The 20,181-nt window shown below is 43.6% G+C and overlaps 1 protein-coding gene across 4 annotated transcripts in view; it reads right to left on the bottom strand.

The window, feature by feature from the left end:
- Nucleotides 1-20,181, bottom strand: part of mid2 (midline 2) — a 171,782-nt gene that overhangs the window by 93,470 nt on the left and 58,131 nt on the right. For 2 of the 4 annotated variants that reach the window (XM_073486762.1, XM_073486764.1), the window contains exon 1: nucleotides 11,577-11,653. The exons of the other annotated variants lie outside the window; for them this stretch is intronic. The gene's annotated coding sequence lies outside the window, so the exon portion shown is untranslated. Of the gene's footprint in view, nucleotides 1-11,576; nucleotides 11,654-20,181 lie in introns of those variants that run through there. 4 annotated transcript variants of the gene reach the window in all.

Raw genomic sequence — 20,181 nt, 5'->3', positions numbered from 1 at the left:
TCGGTGCACAAGGCCACACCTCATGCCGCACGTTGTGGGACCACGTGCGCCTGGATGCACAAGGGCTGCATTTATCCAGATGCAATGGGGAAATTTCTCCTAACCATTATATTAACCTAAACTGCACTGAGCTGTCAGCCGTGACGATAGTCTGCTTGACCAGAAGCCATTACACACAAGCTTTCCAGCTACAAAGTACAGCATTCACCTTGGGTCAAAGTCCGAACACTCGCCGCCAACATAATACATCCAGGAGGGCCATTTGCCACTTCAACTGTAGTAGATGTGCCATTAATAAAGCAGGAGGTGTTTGTGGTGCGCTACTAGGCTTTTTAGTTATTCATTATGACTGGGTGTCAGGGAAGGTGTCAGAAAGTGATGAAAAATACACAAGTAAACCAGAAGAAAATGAAAAACACACAGGGAGGTCAAGAGAAAACCACTCAAAAATAGATCACACGCCCAGAAAGAGAAAAACAAAAAGAGCAATAAAGTGGAGAGGTGGGAGACCTTGCCATCGCTGTGACCCCAGGGAGGGGGTTCCTGTCCTCTATCTCATGCTCTCGCTCTACAAAGTCAGAGCCTTCTATTTATACAGCGCTGTAATGTTTGGCATTTCCTTCGAGGGGGGAGCGTGTGAGCCATTGTTTTCCTTCGGCTGCTGTTCGATTGGCTCAGCAGGCTGCACGCACCGAAATGTCAGCGGCTTTGAGCTCTATTTGTTCGATTAGTTTTGTTTATCGCTGATAAACAATCATTTGTTCCTTCTCGGGATGGAATATCTTGTTATCGTCGGAGGTGGAAAGGCACGATGGATGAGCGCAGACAGCCGTTTGATGGATTTAACTTTTTCTCTCTCGACTCTTTTGAAAATATTGATATCAGACATGTTTTTAGCTCGACGGTGCATCCTGGGCAATGTTGTGGAGAAAGCAGTTACATTCATTCTGTTGCTTTGCATCTTGGCCTACAAGGACCTGTCTCTACATCGACACAGGCTTCACACACTGGGCAGTATATGCCCAAGTTTTGAGCGTCGTGTGTGATTGATTAGCTTGTTTGAAAATACACTGCCTCTCATCTGTCAGTCAAATCAATCAATGCGCATCGCTCTTGGCCAGTGGTTCCCAAATGGCGTGCCTTGAGGCAAGTCCAGGTGTGGGGTGGGATTTTGTCACAACCATCCATTATTATTGCAATATACCACCATACAATTAATGATAAGATTTTTATTTGCTTTATTAATACTTTGTGCGCACTCATTTCCAGATACAGAGGCAAACTGTAATTGTAATTCTTTAAAAACTTTCAAGGGAACTCCAGCACTTCTCTGCTCACGCACTTGTCGGGTGGTGGGAATTATTAGAGTGTGACACTTCAAAGGCCCTGATTGACAGTCAGTGAGAAGGAAGATAACAAAGGAAGGGGGAGTCATGAAATGTTCATAAAATTCAAGGCGATGATCTCAAAACACTTCACCTCAGTGCGCAACTGTTTTCACAATTGAGTTATTCTGGAAAGATGCATATTTTGGGGAATCTCGACATCATTGCAAACGACTTTTCGAGGTTTAAATAAAGGTTTGAATTGAATTAAAAATGGATCGCTCTTATGTGGAGCAGTTCACCTCATTTCAAATCCTGTGACCTGTCTCATTTGAATCCGTGTGTTCCTGCTTTCATGCAATTTTACAAGTCTTTTTGTACATATACATATATATTGTACAATATTTCTTGAGCAATATAGGTGTACGGAGTGATTGGATGACACATGTTATAGAGGCTATTTTGCACAGATTTGAATACAAGTGTGCCTTGAGAATTTGGCTTGCCATTTGGTGTTCTCAGGCACAAAAAGGACCAACGATGGGCACCAGCGGACCGCATCAAGGCAATTATTTCCTCATGAAATCAGAAAATGACTTTAACATTAGAAAAAGATTGTTTGGCACTGGAGAAACCTGAAGAAAAACATCCACAAGAAGTTCATGAAACGGCAATCAGTCTCATAATATAAATTGCCTCCCGTCCGACCAAGTTATTTATGTATCTGCAAGACTTAATTTATTCCTTATTTGTTGGTGCATCTAGTTGGCTGTGTAGAGTTTCATTAAGCTTATTGCACAGTTCTCTTAGAAAAGTAATCAAAACTTAACAAAATGCAATAAATCTCATTACTTTGATTAATTACAATAGTTACATTAGGTATTTCATTTATAACAAGGTCCCTAGTAATCTCCTTCCCAAAACTGAGGCAACCGCATCACGACACAGCTGTCCAAAAGGCAGATCTGAGCTCGCTGACTGCAGCTGCAGAAGCAACTGATGTTGCAAGGAACACATAATCACTGGGAACACAGTCATTTGCGGCGCAGAGGAGCCCCTCGAAACTTCACTGACGCGGAGGAACACAGACGGTGTAGAATCACAGAAATATGTAAATGTACGCATCTAAAATTCTAATGTGATAGCCTATAGAAAAAAAAGGCTACGATGGAGTTAGCTCTTACAGTACAGTACACGCTCTCTGAGCCATTCTGAGTGATGTTATTGTGACTGCCCCCCACCTCGCTGTGGCCCTGCAACTGAAGCCGACTCAAATCAATTGGTTGTTAGTTGAACAATAGCTGCCCAACATTGCCGGCTTTTTAAAAATAGCCGTCCCCCAGGGCACGGCAAAACTAAAGAGAATAATTGTGACGGTTAACAATGCCTACTGCTATATCAATATTGAACTGAACTGATGGCCTTGAGACTGAAAAAAAAGGGTCCCGGTCTGAGGGCTTTTCTCGCTGGAGGCAAGCTCACAAGAAGTCATAATGACAGGTTGGATAAAATGGTCAGCTGCAGTAGAGCAATTTCATATTCTAAGGAGCTAATAGTGTTCCTGCAAGGCACTGACAGATGCTCTATGTTTAGCAGAAGGTCTTTAAGGGGAGAATATCCGAGATTTTAAGAGAACACTGTAGCTAAGCAGGAGAGGAAAAGAGCTACTTTTAGAGAGAAGGTGTTCCTTAAAAATGCCTGCTGGGCGGATGAGTGTGTATGATGAAAGCATGTACGTGTCTGTATGCGAGTGCATGAGTAAGTCGAGGAAGGATTTTTTTCTCTTCTCTACCCCCATGACTTCTTATCTTTGCTCTCTGCTCTGTGTGGCTATTAACCCTCCGCAGAATCCTCCAAACATCCTCGAAGCTCCAAAATCTTCTTTCACGCCTCCTCCTGTTTACACCTACCCTCTCGATCTGTCTCTTTATAGTTGTTTCACTCTCTTTGCCACCGTTTTCCCGTGCCCAATCCCACTATTTTTACCGCAACTGCAGCATAGCCCTGCGCTGGCATTAGTGCAGAGGTGCTCATTACTGCGAGCTACTCTGTTAAATGGCCCTGAAATAAAGAGAGTGAGAGTTGGTAACAGGGTTTCCACTATAGTTAGAAATCTTTATGAAAACAATCTTCTGATGCAGCGACGTGTGAAGCAAGTTGGAGATTTTATTCTTCTTTGCTGCTTTTTGTTATGCATTAATCGTCCGTAACATCCTCAGATAAACCATTAAGTCGAAAGTTTATAACACAGCCGGGTGACAACATCATACCCTACTCCCTACCTCCACTACCTTCACAGCTCCTGCATCCCAGAGAGAGGAGGTGTGGTTCATTCTAACCAACAGGGAGGCTGCCGGAGTGGGCAGCAAGATGGCAGAACCGGGCCCGATCCCAAGCTCCGTGGTGCCAGCAGGTGAGATCATGGGAAACACGTGCGCAGCTGCAGGAGTATACACAAGCAGCTGGCTGTTAACTAGCGTGTTGGGAGGTTGGCCGCCTCCTCAGCTCAGCTGCTACTTTTGGGCCGGGGTGGAAAAGCCACCTCTCTCTTCCTGTCTGGGTGGATTATTTGGGATTTGGAAGTGAGTCTTTTTGAGGTTTTTTCGCACAAGTAACAGAAACAGGACAAGCTGAGCCTGCGATCACACCTACAGATTTTTTGGGGGGAGATCGCATTCCTAAATTGCCTCACCTAGATTTTTGTATTTAGTTGTTTCAGCTCAGCTTTGGACTCAACGTGAGTAATATTTTGTGAACAAAAGGACAATAAAGTTGATTTGATAATAGACATAATAGAGCCAGGGGTGCCACCAGAAATTCTTTGTAGGGGGGGCCAGAATTATTTCTGTACAGTATTTTCACGTTTCTTCACTCCTCTGTGACAGTAAACTGAATATCAAGATCACAGTTAGGTTGTGGACAAAACAAGGCATTTGAGGACGTCACCTTGAGCTTTGGGACAATATTCACCGTTTCCTGACATTTTATACACCAAACACCTTATCGACTACTTGAGAAAATAATCAACAGATTAATCGACAATGAAAAAAATCGTTAGCTGCAGACCTAAGACATAGTTTTGCATGGTTGAAAGTATCGGCAGGCAGGAAGTCAAAATAAATATCTGCATTTACATTTTCTTTTTTATACTACAGCTCAACATAGATTTTTCTTCATGTTTGCACTCTAATATTCTCCTGATAAATGTTAATCTTACCCACTCTGTCAAACAGCATGCTCAAATTTAAGATCAGTCATCTCTGCATTCCCACGCTTTCAAAACCCCTCTCATTCACACATCCCCCACAACACCAACCAACATCTATCTGCCCAAAACGACTGTATAAAGCAAATATGTTAGTCTAATTCACTGTAAATATTAATGTCCATTTCAAATTGATGTCTCCTTACTGAACCGAGGGTCTACACTCCTTTCTAAAATGCACTGCTACCTAACTCAGAGTCACATTTTAAGCCGTCTGAATTTAAACTAAATGCTCCTCACCTCTCAAAACAAACTGCAATCGGGGAGGAACATCTTCTAGGTGTAAATGCATCTTTAAAATAAGAGATTGTCAGTGTGGCTGATGCATCTGTCCAATAAGGCGCAATCTAGAGAGCTTCCTGGCTAATTAACTTTCAAATGGCACTGCTTTCAAGCCAATAGACTTAAGCTGCAGCAGGAGCAGTGGCAGTGACAATTCGATTTTTAGCCTCCTGGGATTCCAGTGCAGACTGATGGCATGCAATGTTCTCCAAACTCTCTGGACATTCAGCCTTTACCCAAGGGGACCGCAGCCGGCACACCCTTAATGAAGTGAAAATGTCTAAACAATTCCCCTGCTATTGTGACAGATCTGTGTGACAGAGTAAAGCTTGTAGTCTGTTGCAGACTTACTCCACAAGATCATTTATTTAGTACTCTGGAACTGTGTAGTCTGATATCAATGTGTACAACACCTGTGTGGATCAACACTGTCTTTAATGTCAACGTTAGATAACAGAGATAGACAGGAAGATAAAAAGAGGAAAGAAGCTGCCAGCAGAAGGACAAATATGTAGCAAAAAAGGGAGTGAAATAAGTTATAGCGATACTTGTTCTCCTTCAATCTTCTAGTATATTTGAGTCTTCATGTGTTTCAGATTATTTGTTGCCAAACGTCTCTTTCCTAAGAAAAAGTGTTGTTGAATCTGGACAGCCCTGATCTATAGCCTGGGCCTCTGCCTACAGTTTACTGGCGTTCACTGGTTCACCTTTAGAGACTGGACCATGACATGTTCTCTGCCACTTCCAGTTTGTCATATGAGCTGCGCCCTGCCTCAGTGCATGTAAAGTTACAACCTTATAAGCAACGGTTCATATCATGTGATTCATTCCTGGCACAGCATATAGGATTCGGCTCTAAAATATGTTTCGCATTAGTAAGCAACCTGATGCCTTTATCCTCCCGGTGGTCAAGAGTAGTACTACAACAAGTCCCAAGTTCCCTTCACAAAATAGGTTCAATTTTTGTGAAGAGCAGAAAAACTGGCTGCTTTCTTGCAAGCTCATTTTTGCTTTCAGTCTGGAAAACCTCCACTAAGGATTGATTGAAGGGAACAGCTATAAGACAGACCACTCAGCAAACTATGGGAGGTGGATTAAGATGATGATGGGAATGAGCACCACGTGTGGTTTACAGCTCTCACTGGTTAAATACCAGGCCAAAATTGAATGCAAAGTAATATAGGTCGATGATACCTCCAGCCAAAGCAAGCATTTATTGATCCTTTCCAGCCCACAGTGAGCGAAGTGAACCTTCAAGGATGGCTTTGAAAGGCTGATAGCTTGTGTACAAGCCAATACCTTTGAGTTCAACTATTAAAGTCTGAGAAATTCAAAAAACGTACAACCAGTTTTCGGTTTGGGAGGAGAGAGCATGTATTCACTTTTCCTGATTAGTGTGTGCTCTGTTGTGCTCTGAGCGCATTGCGTGCCAGATGACCAGCTGGGTGCAACTGCTCAGTATCAGTCTGAACTTGAGTTCAAACAGCAGTCAGGTAGATATTCAATGCTCCACCAGCACACCCATAAAATCAGGGGCGAAAATCCAATATCAGTTTTGGAGGGGACGACTGTATAAAATCATATCAAGAGCAATTCCTGAGGGGGGGACCAAAAGCTTTTGTCGCCTGCCTTTGTGTTTCTTGCTTTTTTAGACTTCATGGATTACAGCTTACTAATGAAAGCTTGTCTTTTGTTCTGTTACCTGCCTGCCTTTGTGTGTCTTGCATCTGGGTCCTTATCCTTGATAGTGACTCTGCTAACGAACACTCTGTCACCCAGCCAAGGAACACTATACTGCATTGCCAGATTCTCTCATTGACTCAAATTCAAACAGCTGAAAATATTGGATGTCATTGTGCTAGCTAGCTAACCGCTAACTAACACAAGAGTCACCTGTAATTAGGCACAGAGGAAATGAAGATCGCTGATGGTTGCTCGGTCGTATTGCGTGGTAAGATTTATTGGAGGACGGGACCAATTATATTTTTCCCAGGATATGAGGGTCGTGTCCCCCTCGCCCCACCTGGGACTTACGCCCGCGCATAAAATCACAACAACATTGTTTGTGGCCATGAGGAGAAAGTTAAGCATCGTGCCGTGCGTGACTGCTCTTTGCTGATCTACATACAGCGCGAAATGTATCTGAGAGGCAGACTATGCCTCTCTTGGCAGGGACCTTCATTGCACTCAGAGCAATGAAGAGATCAAAGGAGTCTGGAGACAAAAAACAGGAGAGAGTCTGTCACACCATACATCCATCCATTGCTACATCTGCCTCGACACCAGCGCTCGTTCCCTTGATCAGTCCTATATCACATGGAAACCGCTTTCCTCTATCAAAAGAAAGCTCCCCGGCAAGACTTGGCAATCTGGTGGCTGCATTCACTTTTTGCACATTCCATAACTAATCGTTGTTCTTACAGACACATTTCATGCATAATTTTACCTCCATCGCACTAATCATTACGGTGACTATAAAGTTCCACTGCGAACAAGATTTATCCGAGTTGCCAGTTACCGCTTATTCTTTTGTGACGCACCTCAGTCTGTCGCAGGAAGGAAGTTTAATGGAGCAGAAGAGTGGAAGAGGCGAGTGGAAACCGCTCATGGTGATCAATTTTACCCCGACAGACGTGGTCACTACTTTCCACTGTATCTGATTTCAACAGGATGTGTGTGTGTGTGTGGCTGGTTAGAGCCCAGGAATGTAACAGCTGTTCCACCTGTTTTGACACTTCCCATTTAACATAACTAGCCGCGCTTTTCTTCTTCGCTGTGCCAACTCCGATGGCTAAAATGAAGCGTGTTACACATTCCCGCGGTTTTGCTGCACATTTTTTATACCTTCCACCCTTTAAGAAAGAGCTTTCTGTCAGCCGCAGTATCCAACTCACAACAGCACAAGAAGTATTCGATACTGTGATTATGTTTGCTTCAATGCTCCCAACACATCAATTTTGCACCCACCATAAAAGCATGTCCTCTTGCTATTACAAAAGAGACTAATAACGCTCTTTCATCCCACCAGAAAAACACAAACACTGAGACCTAACAGCACATTTAGAGCACTCTTCCGATGATTTAGGCCCAACATTTGCCAATACAGAAGGGCCTCCTCAGCTCATTTACTACCCGTATGTGCACAGACAATATGGCCGAGGGTGAAAACTCAGGAGCACACAGATCATTAAAGGGACCGTGTCTGCTTGCCGAGATGATTTAGCTGAACTGTTAAGTAGAATTTGCGGAATTGCTGTGGTCCAGATTTGTAGCAGGGAGCTGGCACGCTGTGACGAATGGTAAGTCGCGGAGCAGAGGGCAGGGATTTTAAAACATCGGGGGTTCAGATTCATGGCTTCTCTCGGTATGCGTGTCAGCTGCACGACCACCTCAGCGAGCACACACCCGAGTTCTTCTATCTGCTCTCTGTCATGAAGGTCAGATGATGCGATGCACTAATAAGAATATGGCAGCACTTCAGATTGTCCGTTTCAAAGTTTCATCAAGGAAAACGGAAGACTTTCAAGACCTTTTTAATGCCACTTGGAATTAGATGTATGACTTGTGTCACCTCTGAAATGAAGATGAGAAAAATTCCCCTCAGAGCACAGCTCTTCTTAGCTGGGCTTATTTCTGAGCGGCTGAACACTAGGCTTGAATTAAAAGTCTTCAAGGACTTCTGAGGACTTGAGTAAAGGTGAGGAACACAATATAATTTATGATCTGATAAGTACTCGCAAGCACCTTGATAAATCAGCTAAATGTCACTTCAAGTCATTTCATGTGGAAATGGGCGGAGGGCAATCAGAGATATTTTCTCAGACAATGAGCAGCGGGGGGACGAAATGAGACCAATTACATGTCTGCTGCTGTTTCCCTCTGTTTAGTGAACTGTGGTAACCCCTCTTATGGCCAGATTGTTGCTTTCACAGCACAAAAAGTCAAGTTATAATTATCATCAGTATTATAATCCTCTTCTGTTTCACTACTCTTTTCACCTTTTGCCATCCAAACACCCTTTGACCCAACCGATACTCGACTTTTGGGGCCAATACCGATATTAAGTAAAATATTCCGATGACAATTTATATTGGGCAACATTTGTGCCGATACTGATATATCTATGAGATGCCTCTATCAGCCGATAGTACTGGCCAACCGATATATCAGTTCGGCTCTAAAAACTAGAGCTGCAAAATTAGTAAGTTGATTGTTTGGTTAGTTGCCAACTACATTTATAATCATTTAATCATTTCAGTCATTTTTCGAGCAAAAATATCAAACATATGCTGGTTCCAGCTTCTTAAATATGAGGTTTTTCTGCTTTTCTTTGTCACTTACGACAATAAAAGAAGAGTCTTTGGCTTTTGGACTGCCTGCTGAACAACAGAAGCGATTTGAAGATGTCACTTTGAAACTGTGAATGTGAGCATTTTTCACAATTTTTGACATTTCACGGGACTCAGACTTTTGGCCGCACGTGAGAGCAGAATACTCTGTCACGTGTGACTTGACATTTTCATTGGTTGTTCTCCAGCAGGTCAGATTAAAAAAAGGTGTCAAATATTTTATTTTAACAATCTATAAACTTAGAAATTAAGTCAAAATGTGTTATCGTGTTCACCTAAATGAAAAAGTAAGGCGCACCTCTACAACCAGCGTAAAAAGTCAGTCTGCAGCCCTGTTTTATAGCTTAACAAAGTAATCGGCAGTGAAAACGATTGTTAGTTGCAGACCAAATTAAAACCTATCAATAAACTATGTTAAAAGAATCCTCCTCGATCCATTCGACTTAGCCCGACAGCATACAGGTTTCTTTAAAGCTAACACATTCCCCATAATCCCCTTGCTGTCCTCTGCAAGTCGATGGACAAAACACCAAACAAAATAGGCTAACAGCAGGTGAACGGTGAGCTTTGCACTGCGCCTTGGAGCAGTGGCAGGGAACAGCACCCGTGGGAGTTGAATGGAAGCAGAATGACAGAGACGGGTGATTGATGCATGGATAAACCAGGAGAGAGAAGAACAAGAGGGAGGATGAGAGAGGTAGGAAAACAAAGCCTAAAGACAGACAGCCAGGGAAGAGGATGTATGGCTTTTGAAGGTATAAGTGGCAGCCCGGAGCATTGACCGTGTTCTTGCCTATCTGAGATGGAAGGGTACATGAGTGTGCCGATGTGTAATCGGCCTGATGAGGCATGTTGTGTAATGGTATGAGACAGGGCAGCTCTGAGGCTTTATGGCAAGAAAACAGCAGAAGTGGGTAAACTACAACTACAGTGCACTTATAGGACATAAGGCTGTTTGGATTTGTGCCCTTAGTTATCCTCATCGCTCAGACAGATGGCACAGAGAGAGAAAGAGGCAGTGTGTCAATCCGGAAACAGTATTTAAGATTCAGCAGAGAGCCGCTCATTTCAGCACAGGTTCGAGCAGCGAACTGCCTGCAAGACATTCATCTCATAACAACGGTGGCGACCTTCCACAACACTTCAGCATACAGAGGCATTCAAAGCAGCCCCAACAACAAACACGCTCCCTCATACTGTCAGCTGAGCTCAGCAGGATCATCAGAACACAGCCGAGTTCAGTGCTTGGCATTCAGCGCCGCATGAGCTGAATTATGTGCAGTGACACTTCCAACACTCCGCTGACAACTTTGCGCATTTCATCACAGTCTGACGGGGGTATTAATTTCTCGGGCACCGGCTTACTTCGCCGTTGCCCAGAGGCAGATTTTGTTTTTGATTCTGGCGTCACTGCTCATCGGTGAAATCAGAGAGGGGAACGCTATGGCTTCATCCATCATATACAGATCTGTCAACCTGTCACTGAGTGGGACTGTCATTCTCTGCAGCAGTCATGAGATGGAACATGAATTAAGGTTTCACTGATGTCAGAAGATAATGCAGAAAAATCACAGGAAGTCAGGAAAAGGATTATTAAAGGAGCATCTTTTACAATTCTACTGTTCAGCTCCTCTGATGGAAGCACAAGCCACACAGCATGAGGATGCCATAAGGACCCTTGTGTTTAACACTCTAAACAAAAACGAGATAATATGTTAATAACCAAAGTGTGTGTGCGTCATGGCACAGAACAGAAAGCCGGCAGCTCCCCATATGAGCCTATAAAGACCCCTGAAATAAGCAGAGGGACACACGTGCTTGTTTAAACTGTTCCACATGCTTCAGATGGCAGCAACACATGAATCTCTCTGCTGCTGCTGAATCATTCTAACAACAAGAGTCTGCGAGGCTCTGCGCAGCGGGGGTGCCCAAAGTAGGGTCCGGGTCTGCTTTCTGCTCTAAATCCCACTCAAATCACTGGAATCATCGCAGTCAACTAAAACCAACAACGCACATCTGTCCACACATGGCATATCATCAGACTGGGTCTATCCATACATGTCAACACGTAAGGCACCAAGTGTCTTTAAGTTTTCCAGCAGTATACCAGCAGCCTGCGCTTCAGAGGTTGTATTCTGGTCCATACATGAGAGAGCACACAGAGAACACATCATGAGGATCCCCAACGGATGGTGGAAAATATAACCACCGGGTCTCGTTTTTCTATTCCCGGGCGCCTCTCTCGCCCTCCGGCGTGTCTGCGCGCTGAACCGCACACAGCAGGAGGCAGCGCGGGCAACACCGAGCCAGACACCTCTGTGCGCGGAGGGGGGGGAGGAGGTTTCAGACACCTACCAGCTTTACATGCCGAACGCTCTTTTCTTCTGTCATCTTGAAAGTAGCCCGGAATGAAGTTAGAAGAAAAACGCAGAGATGAGTCCTTCTCCTCCCCAAGTCTGCTCCACACGGCACGGCACGGCACGGCACGGCACGGCGCAGCAGCAGCAGCGCGGCGCAAAGCAGAAAAAAAGAAAAATAAGCAGCCCGGCGCAGCGCTCCGCTGGCGACAGCTCCCAGGCAGGCGGAATATTCAAGTTTGGAAAAATGAGAGAGGGAAAGAGGCACACTGAGAGAGCGAGAGAGAGAGAGAGAGAGAGAGAGAGAGAGAGAGAGAGAGCAGCCAGACAATCACAGGAAAGCGGCTCCTCCTACTCATACAATACAAAAAGCAAGAGCCAGCAGATACAGAGGCTTCAGTGCGTTCAGCTGAACATGAGCGGGGCACGTCGCTCCAGCTGTAACTAAAACCTAATAACTCATTTAATGTGCACGTCAGCAGCAGCAGCAGCAGCAGCAGCAGGCAGGCACCTCTCACTGATTCACAGTGACTTCATCAAATAAATCTTAAGAATTAAAGGGGTGATAACAACTGTGTTCCCTCAACCGCCCAGTAAAGGGTCAGACACTGAGGTCACAAACACTCCATCCCACCTCAACAGGGGCAGTCAGGAGTAGATGACAGCAGTTTTCCAGCCCCCGGATGACGAACGAACGAAAGGCCGCAATCGCTCTTCATTTTCTCCTCCTGGAAAATGATGCAAGCCCGGGTAATAAAGCAAGCAGGCCTCAGATATGAAAAAGTCCTGCGTTGTTCATTACTACCAATAAGTAAAAACAGGGAGGTAATACCACGCTCGATCGCGGGGAAAAGAAAAAGGCCCCAAAGGCAGCAATTAGAATATTCATAGATCTAAACTTGAGAGAAAGTGGTTTATAATAATGGCGATATCACACTTTAATTTCCTGGATTAATTACTTGATTCTGTGCGTGTGTGTGCAATGTAATGCCTGAGTGTTTTTACTCCTATAGCTGTCTGACCGTTTGTCTGTCTGTAATGGAGATTTACATGTCACCCTTCATGTTTCTGCAGGGTATTGCACACACTGGAGACACGCACCTCGAAAATCTGTCAGAGGAATCACTCTAACTTTGTTCTGAGGCGGTGTGGCTGCTGTCTGTGTCCGCCTGTGTGTGTCCTGCTGCTTTGATGTGTGTGTGCAGAGGTTAAGGGCTTCTGCAGAGCTTTCCTTTCAGACTGCACCTGTCTGACCCAGCACTGCTTGTTAATACTGTTTCTTCCCAGTGCATTGTTCTCGGCATGAGGGCCACACGCCTCATAGTAACACACAGATAGAAAGAAGTAGTCAGAGTAGTGTAGTATAGATGCAAATGTTACTCAGAACTGATCCTGCTTTAAAAGGATAAGTTCACCCAAAAATTTTAATCCAGTCATGATCCAGTCACACCTGTGGCGATGGACAGAAGAGTGAAGTGCCATAGTCCACGAAACATTTCTGGAGCTTCACAGCAAAACAGTGTTGCAGCATTCTCCTGAACAATTGAAGTAGATGGGGACCAAATACAGACCAAAGTAACCAAAATAAAAACATACAATGGCTCCATACAGCTCGTCCGGTGTAATCCAAGTCTCCGGATGCCCTGAGATCCAAAATTGATTAGAAAAAACAATATTTACATCCTCAAGGCACAGTCAAGCTCATGCACCCACTTTAGACGAGGTGCGAGCTAACGTTTTTAGCTTTTTCAGTTGTAGTCCTCTGCTTCAGTTGTTCAGGGGAATGCGGCAACTCTGTTTTGCTGTGAAGCCCCAGAAATGTTTTGTGGACTAGGGCACGGGTTGAGTGGATGATGACTGAATTTTCGTTTTTTGGGTGAACTTTTCCTTTAAACTAAACTAAAATGGCATTTAGTTTAGACTCATTTAGACTTCAGCATAAGTGTATTTGACATTTTAACACTGTATAAGTTGCGTTGAAAAAAATGTAATATGTAAGAATTTTAGTTGAAAACAAAAAAATAGCTAAAATTTCCCACAGAATGTGAAGGAATAACAGTTTTGACGTTTACTGAAGTTAGCACGCTAACCAGCTAGCCCCGGCCCCTCTCGGTCCACAGCTCCCACGCTCATTCATAAGCACCAACACTTACTTACTTATCGATGCTCCAAACTCACCGTCCGCACTGCTAGCTGCATGGCTAGCTGAGCTAATGGCAGCTGCACTTACAGTGAGTCTTGTTTGAGTATGAATTCAACAGGTGGCCAATTCTTACATATTGTGCCTTTAAAGGCCAAGTTAAAAGGATGCTTTGAAGACTTATTTCAGTAAGTCTGCAGCAGCCTACATACTTCAGCCCACATATTTCCAATAAACCAACATTTATTGAAGTCAGCCTCAAAACATCGTAGCATCATTGATAGTTTTAAGAGTTAAAAAGTAGGCAGGATTGTTGGCTGACGCTGAGGTCATACCAAAATATGAAAAACAAGTATGTATTAGATTACCACACACAGCCAAATGCACCTTCAGCGGCATGAAGGCGTCACACAATAGTCAGTCACCCTGCTGTGGGTAAACAGTGCCAGACAAGGTGCGGCCTGACGTGCAGGTGTGCTCCACGACTGTCAACAAGAGCCACCACAAATCGCCTGAGAGCCTGTCTGTTGCGTCAACCTCCGTGTTTACTATATTTACCTGCCGGTCTGCATTGAATACATCTACAAAAGCAGCCGGGCCTTTTTCATGTCTTGATAACTGTTTGTGGACCTCCTCTTTGCTAAACCCTGCCTTCCTGTCAGCGGCGACGTGCGTGCAAATCGTTCCGGTGATCTCTTTGTATATCTGCTCTGCTTTTCTTTCCACCACTGGAAAATCTGAAGCCACGGTGGCGTTACCAGCAGGTACAGTCACAGACGTAAACACATTGAAAATTGCGTGCAAACTCGAGGAGTGTAGATGTCGGTACTGTTGAGTTTAATATCGTGCCTGTTGACCTAAATACAAACAGTCAGTTGTTGTTTTGCTTTTTATTCTCATCTACACTCCACAGCGTCTTCAAACATATTTTCTGAATGTGATTAGAATTTATTAAAAGAACACTTTCTTTAATACACGGTTCGAGCGAGCCACAAGTGAATATTACACTTGAATTTCCAGCAGACGTATTTTAGTGCCTGATAGGTCTTTTACCCTTTGAGCCTGACGGAATGGTTGACTGCACAGAGTTAGCCTGGATCCAGCCCCAGGCATCCATCAGTGCTGTCTTCACTCAGAAATCCTCACTGACCACGTGGAGGTCTGAATTTTTTCGTGACTGGCAGTCGTCTCCGCTGAGGGCAGCTTCGTCTTCCAGAACTCTAAATGGACTCAGCAATTTGTGGGCTGGACAGCACTAATGTATGTGTACTCATAGTTTATAGGGAGCAACCACTTGCTGCTGCGCTGTGATTGGCTGGAGGATTGTCTCTCACTTAAGCTCACTCAGCTTAATCCAGTGAGAGCGAGCTGGCTATCTCACCACTCCCATGAGACACTAGAGCAAATATACAACTGATACAAGTTTATTACTGTTGTAGCATTTCATTAATAAAGAAAAAGCCTGCGAACTGGTTCAGGTAGTCATATCCAGTGCTGCCTTCTGATTATGGAGAGGTACTTAAGCTGTCATTGCACATTGTTCACAATCGCTAATTCTAAGTGTCAGACAACATTATAGAAAGGATCCCTACAGAGACAGACCATTTAATTAGTGAGTAAAATCCATTGAGATTAACAAGAAACAGTCGCTTTATCGATCTCGCTTATTCCCCAGACTCCATTTACAAAACAGTCATTTTAACAGCTTAAAACTCACTTCACTCAAACTTGACAGAAACCAAATGAAACCCGCCAAAACTGCCTTGGTTCATCTTTCAACTGTTCCAACAATCACCAACTCTAGTTTGGCAGAGATAAACCCTTAAAGTGCTGTAAGTGATATATTTGTATTAAGTGTTAAGTAATTCTATATTCCAACAGTAATCACTGCTATGAGTGTTTAGTCAGTGACCTATGTCTCAATGGCAGAACAGGGAAAGCTACCAATTCCAGCGATACCAATGAGATAACCAATAAAGTTAGCTAAAACGACGCTTACAGTTGCTTTAAGGGGGATGCTGGTATTTTTAAACCTGGACCCTGTGTTTGCATATTTTGGTGTGTAAAAGACTAATTGGTACACACATTTTTGGAATTGGTCCAGCAGATTGCCTCCGTCACACGGGCTGCAATGCCTGCAACATAATCCTTGAGGGCAACTTCAAATGTCATAGTACGTCCACTAAAAGTGTCACGGAAAGGATCCCCACAGAGACAGACCTTTTTATAAGTGAGCGAAATCCTTTTTGTGAAACAGACGCTGTATCGCTCTCAACCTTTAAACCAAACTCCATTTACAAAACAGTCATTTTAGCAGTGTAAAACTCACTCGATTCAAACTCGACAGAAACCAAATGACACTCACCAAAACTGTCCTTGATTTGTCTTTCCACTGTTCCAACTCTGGTTTGGTAGAAATAAACCTTTAAAAGGAGCGAGTAGGACGGTTGACAGTGTGCACAGACAGAATATGTAAACATAGGGCCCAGGTTTTAAAAATAGCGGAATTCCCTATTTAGTTTGGAATATCAATTTTGCTTACAACACTCACAGCACTCAAAGTGATTCTTTCGATAAAAAGTTAATCTGGAAACGATGGATTTACTTCGGCACATGTTGCTGGGACACCTCTTATAAATAGAAATGCTAATATGTGCCACGAGCACAACCACCTGATGCCACTGATATAACTGTAAAATGGTGTTCAAGCAGCATTTCTTTGTATTGAAATAAAAAGCTCGACTTAGAAAACAGAGGACGTGATGAAAAGTGTGATGATACATATGAAAGACAAAGGGCCTGACAGAATGAGGACAGTCTGGAGGACTGAGGCTGCTGTGGACAGTAAACAGACTGGCCACTGGAGACTCGGCCTCACTATTGTGTTACTGTGGCCTGGGCATGGGGCACATTACATATCAAATTACCATCAGCGCCAGTCTGTGTGTCTGTGCACTTCGAAGCGCACACTTGCATGATAAATCCCAAACACCACCAAACAGAGTGTATCCAGAGGAAACGCATCAGCTCCTCTCTTCCTCTTTCCTCTCCCAGCACTCAGCCCACAGCTCATCAGAGACTTATTGTACGGCAGCAGTCTGTCTGTGTACCACAGCAACATGAAGTGATCGGGAAAACCACTCATTGCAGTGACATAAAAAAAACCTCTGTTCCTTTCACAACATAAGAATTTTTGGGCGAGTGCAGAAACCTCAAGAGAGTGATCTGGTGTCGTTAATATTCTGTGCCTGCAATGCGTTTTCTACTGTTGTCACGCCATAATATACACTCACTCAGTGGCTGTAGCCATCATTTCATTTCACTGAATTACAATCATCATTTCTTTGATTACAATCACCTTTTGTTACCTATTGAGCTAGCTTGGAGATGTAATATGGTACCGTGAACATTTTCATTTAATGTAGCAACAAATGCACCAGAAATCTGCTTCACTGAGCAGAAAAATAACAGCTTGTAACTCAACTAACGTATGTATATTTCTTTGTTTTATAGAAAGCCACAGGTTGGTAGTCATAAATATTTTTTAATGTAGTTAAAGTTGGCTTCCTGCAGGCTATCCTTTCCTCCATTTAAAATTGATGCCCCGATAAACAGATCAATAAAACACTCGGAGGGTATAAAGTTGCTGGGTGTGGCGTCGGTCCATCAGCTTTCCATTAGTCTCGCCACCCCAAAGTTGATATTTTTCACCAATAGAGTCAAGCATGATTGCTGTTTGTTTTTTACATTTTGAGAAAAGACTGGTTCAGATGTTCAAAACTGCTTCAAGTGGAGAATGGAGGGCACTGTGGGCTGTTGAATGTTGCCATGTTCACCTCTATACAACTTAAGGGATGTGCTCATTGTGTTTTTGTCACCTTAGAATGACAGAGGAAGCAGGTCCTGTCGCCATGTTTCTAGAGCCCTCGTCTCAAGCTCCCAGGGGAGGGAATCGAGGGATATCCAGTTGGTTGCAATCAGCAATCACACAGCTAGAAGCCACTAAATCCGAGACACTGGACCTTTAAAGTCACAGTCAACTCGCCACTTAGCTGGATATAAAATACTGTTGCTACAAGTGTCTGCGCTGTCACTGTAGCTATACTGCTTTAAGTGGAAATTCAGCTCCTCTTGGACTTAATGTGCGTTCATGTGGTGTCGGAATAATCACAGAAACATTTTTGGGACCGGGAAAATTCAAGTGAAGTTGGAACAACAACTCGGAAAGTCAAAAGAAATTTGGAAACACGTGTTGCCGAGTCGTCGTCATATGACATTGACGTAAACATTGGGTTGATGGTAAGAAACTTTGTATCGTATCGCTTCCTTTGCTCTTCTTTGGTATTTAAATACTTGAAACAGCCGTCAAAGTGTTGTTTAAATGCTCTGACTGATTAAATGCAAAGCAACTTTTTTTGGCGTCCAAGTCGCTCCCACATTCCAACATGACGCACATGAACGCACCAAAGTAGGAAGAATGACAACTCGGTAAACAGGGCCATCCGAGGAGCATGTGAATGCAGCATTAGTTTGAAATACATACTGAGGGGAAGCTTAACTGTGTAGTGGTGCATATATTTAGACAGTAGAGGGGTCATATCGGTGTCACGCTGATGACTGGATCAGATGTATAGTCGGTATGAGAAAACTAAATTGGAGCTGGCGGTGTAACTAAACTGAATTCATGGTGACCCATGTCTGATGAAATAATGCTGTGTCCTCTGACTGTGTGTGTGTGTGTGTGTGCTCAGCAGAGGGAAAGCCCAGACTTTCTTATCATAGTCACATTGGCTTCTTCACCCTCTGGCTTCAGACCAAGACAGGCTGGAGCCGAACACAGGCTGTCCGCAGACACAGAGCCAAATGCAAAGAGTGACTACTTCTCTGTTTGTTCCTACCAACAATCAGAGAGAGAAAATAAAATGTCAACTTTCCACCTGTTCACACTTTCTTTATACGGTGAGTTGGATGGACAGTGATCCATGTGCGTGTTTGTTATTCGAAGCATAAAACCTATTTTTTGAAAGATGAGACACAGTACAGTACAACATGAGAATTTCAAATGAAATATTTAAGTGTATTCAGACAGGATGATCTGGCTGACTGCATTTGACCTTTGCAGCTGAACTCCGAGCCAGGACTTACACATTGGGCCCTTTCACCTACATTGTTTAGTCTGGACTTTTGGACTTTTCAGCCTAATCTGAATTAAAATAACAGATGTTAAAACTCCCATGGCTCAAGGTCTGGACCAAACAGTCAATCTTGCTCTGACGAAAAGAGGAGGTCTCGTTCCAGATAAAATCGAGGAAGAGGAGCACACTAACTGCCCTATTTAAACAATCTATATCGCATGGTCCAAAAATGCCTGGACCAAGTGCATTTAGGCAGTGTCTACCTTCACTTTTGATAGCTGCATATAATCTGAGCTCAGCATAAGGGCACAAGGTACGCCCGCACCCATCTTCAAATCACAGATTCAGCAATTGAAAAATGAAAACTAGTGCTACGTGGCGCAGGTGAAATGTAGACAGTTGTTTTGGTTTGGACTTTCTGGTGTGAAAAGGCCCATTGACAGATATTAACAGAGAGTTTAATAGCTTTTACAGCCCCCTAACACTATTTGTCATAATTACAGTGCTTATCTAGCCAGCAGCATATCTGCACCATAATTTATATTAGATAATATTGGGACATTATAGAACTCAGATGCAATTAGGGGCTTTGGGGTAACTCATTAGGATTAGCGGACTAAAACCATGCGCGACCATTTTGACAGAAATAGTTGAACGTCTGATGGAACCTCGAGCTTCAGACACAAAGTCAATCTGTATTTTCCGTACAGCCCGTGTACTTCACGATAAGTGATGACATATGTTTTCATTTGTTACTGACACAATCTAGAAAAAAATTACCAGAGCCATTAAACAGATGTTACAAAATGAAATCAGACAAGGGCAGATGGACGACATTATTCGTAACAAGAAATTCTAAAACAGCCAACACATAACACCAAGCACTCTCTTTTCTAAGTCAAACCAATGCTTCATGACGACACTGTTACACTTATGTAACTTCGTCTGATAGGCTTCCATATTAACACGGCGTCTGAAACCTTTATGAGGAATCCTATGCAGCTTGGTTCCATAATGTCACGTTCATGTTTTCTGCTTGAGTAGTTGCCCAGCTTGGGAACACGCAGCTCGTTGTCAGCTGTCAGAGCATGTAAGATCACTGGAGCTGCTTCTTTTTTCATTATAACGATGCAACAAGTTGAGTTTTGGTTTACTACAACAGTGCTGGGCTGGCAGAGTAGTTTGTTTCCAGAGGCCAGAGGATGACTTGTTGTGTGTGCTGCAGTTAAGTTTGAAAAACAGCCCGACAGGGACACATATACACATTAGTTCTTTAATGTGAGCGGGTCCCACATTGCTGCTACATTACTCTGCTGCTGGTGTCTGTC

This window comes from Pagrus major, chromosome 18, assembly GCF_040436345.1.
Source record: "Pagrus major chromosome 18, Pma_NU_1.0".
In the NCBI taxonomy this organism is placed as follows: domain Eukaryota; kingdom Metazoa; phylum Chordata; class Actinopteri; order Spariformes; family Sparidae; genus Pagrus; species Pagrus major.
This window is presented reverse-complemented; position numbering and strand designations above follow the sequence as displayed.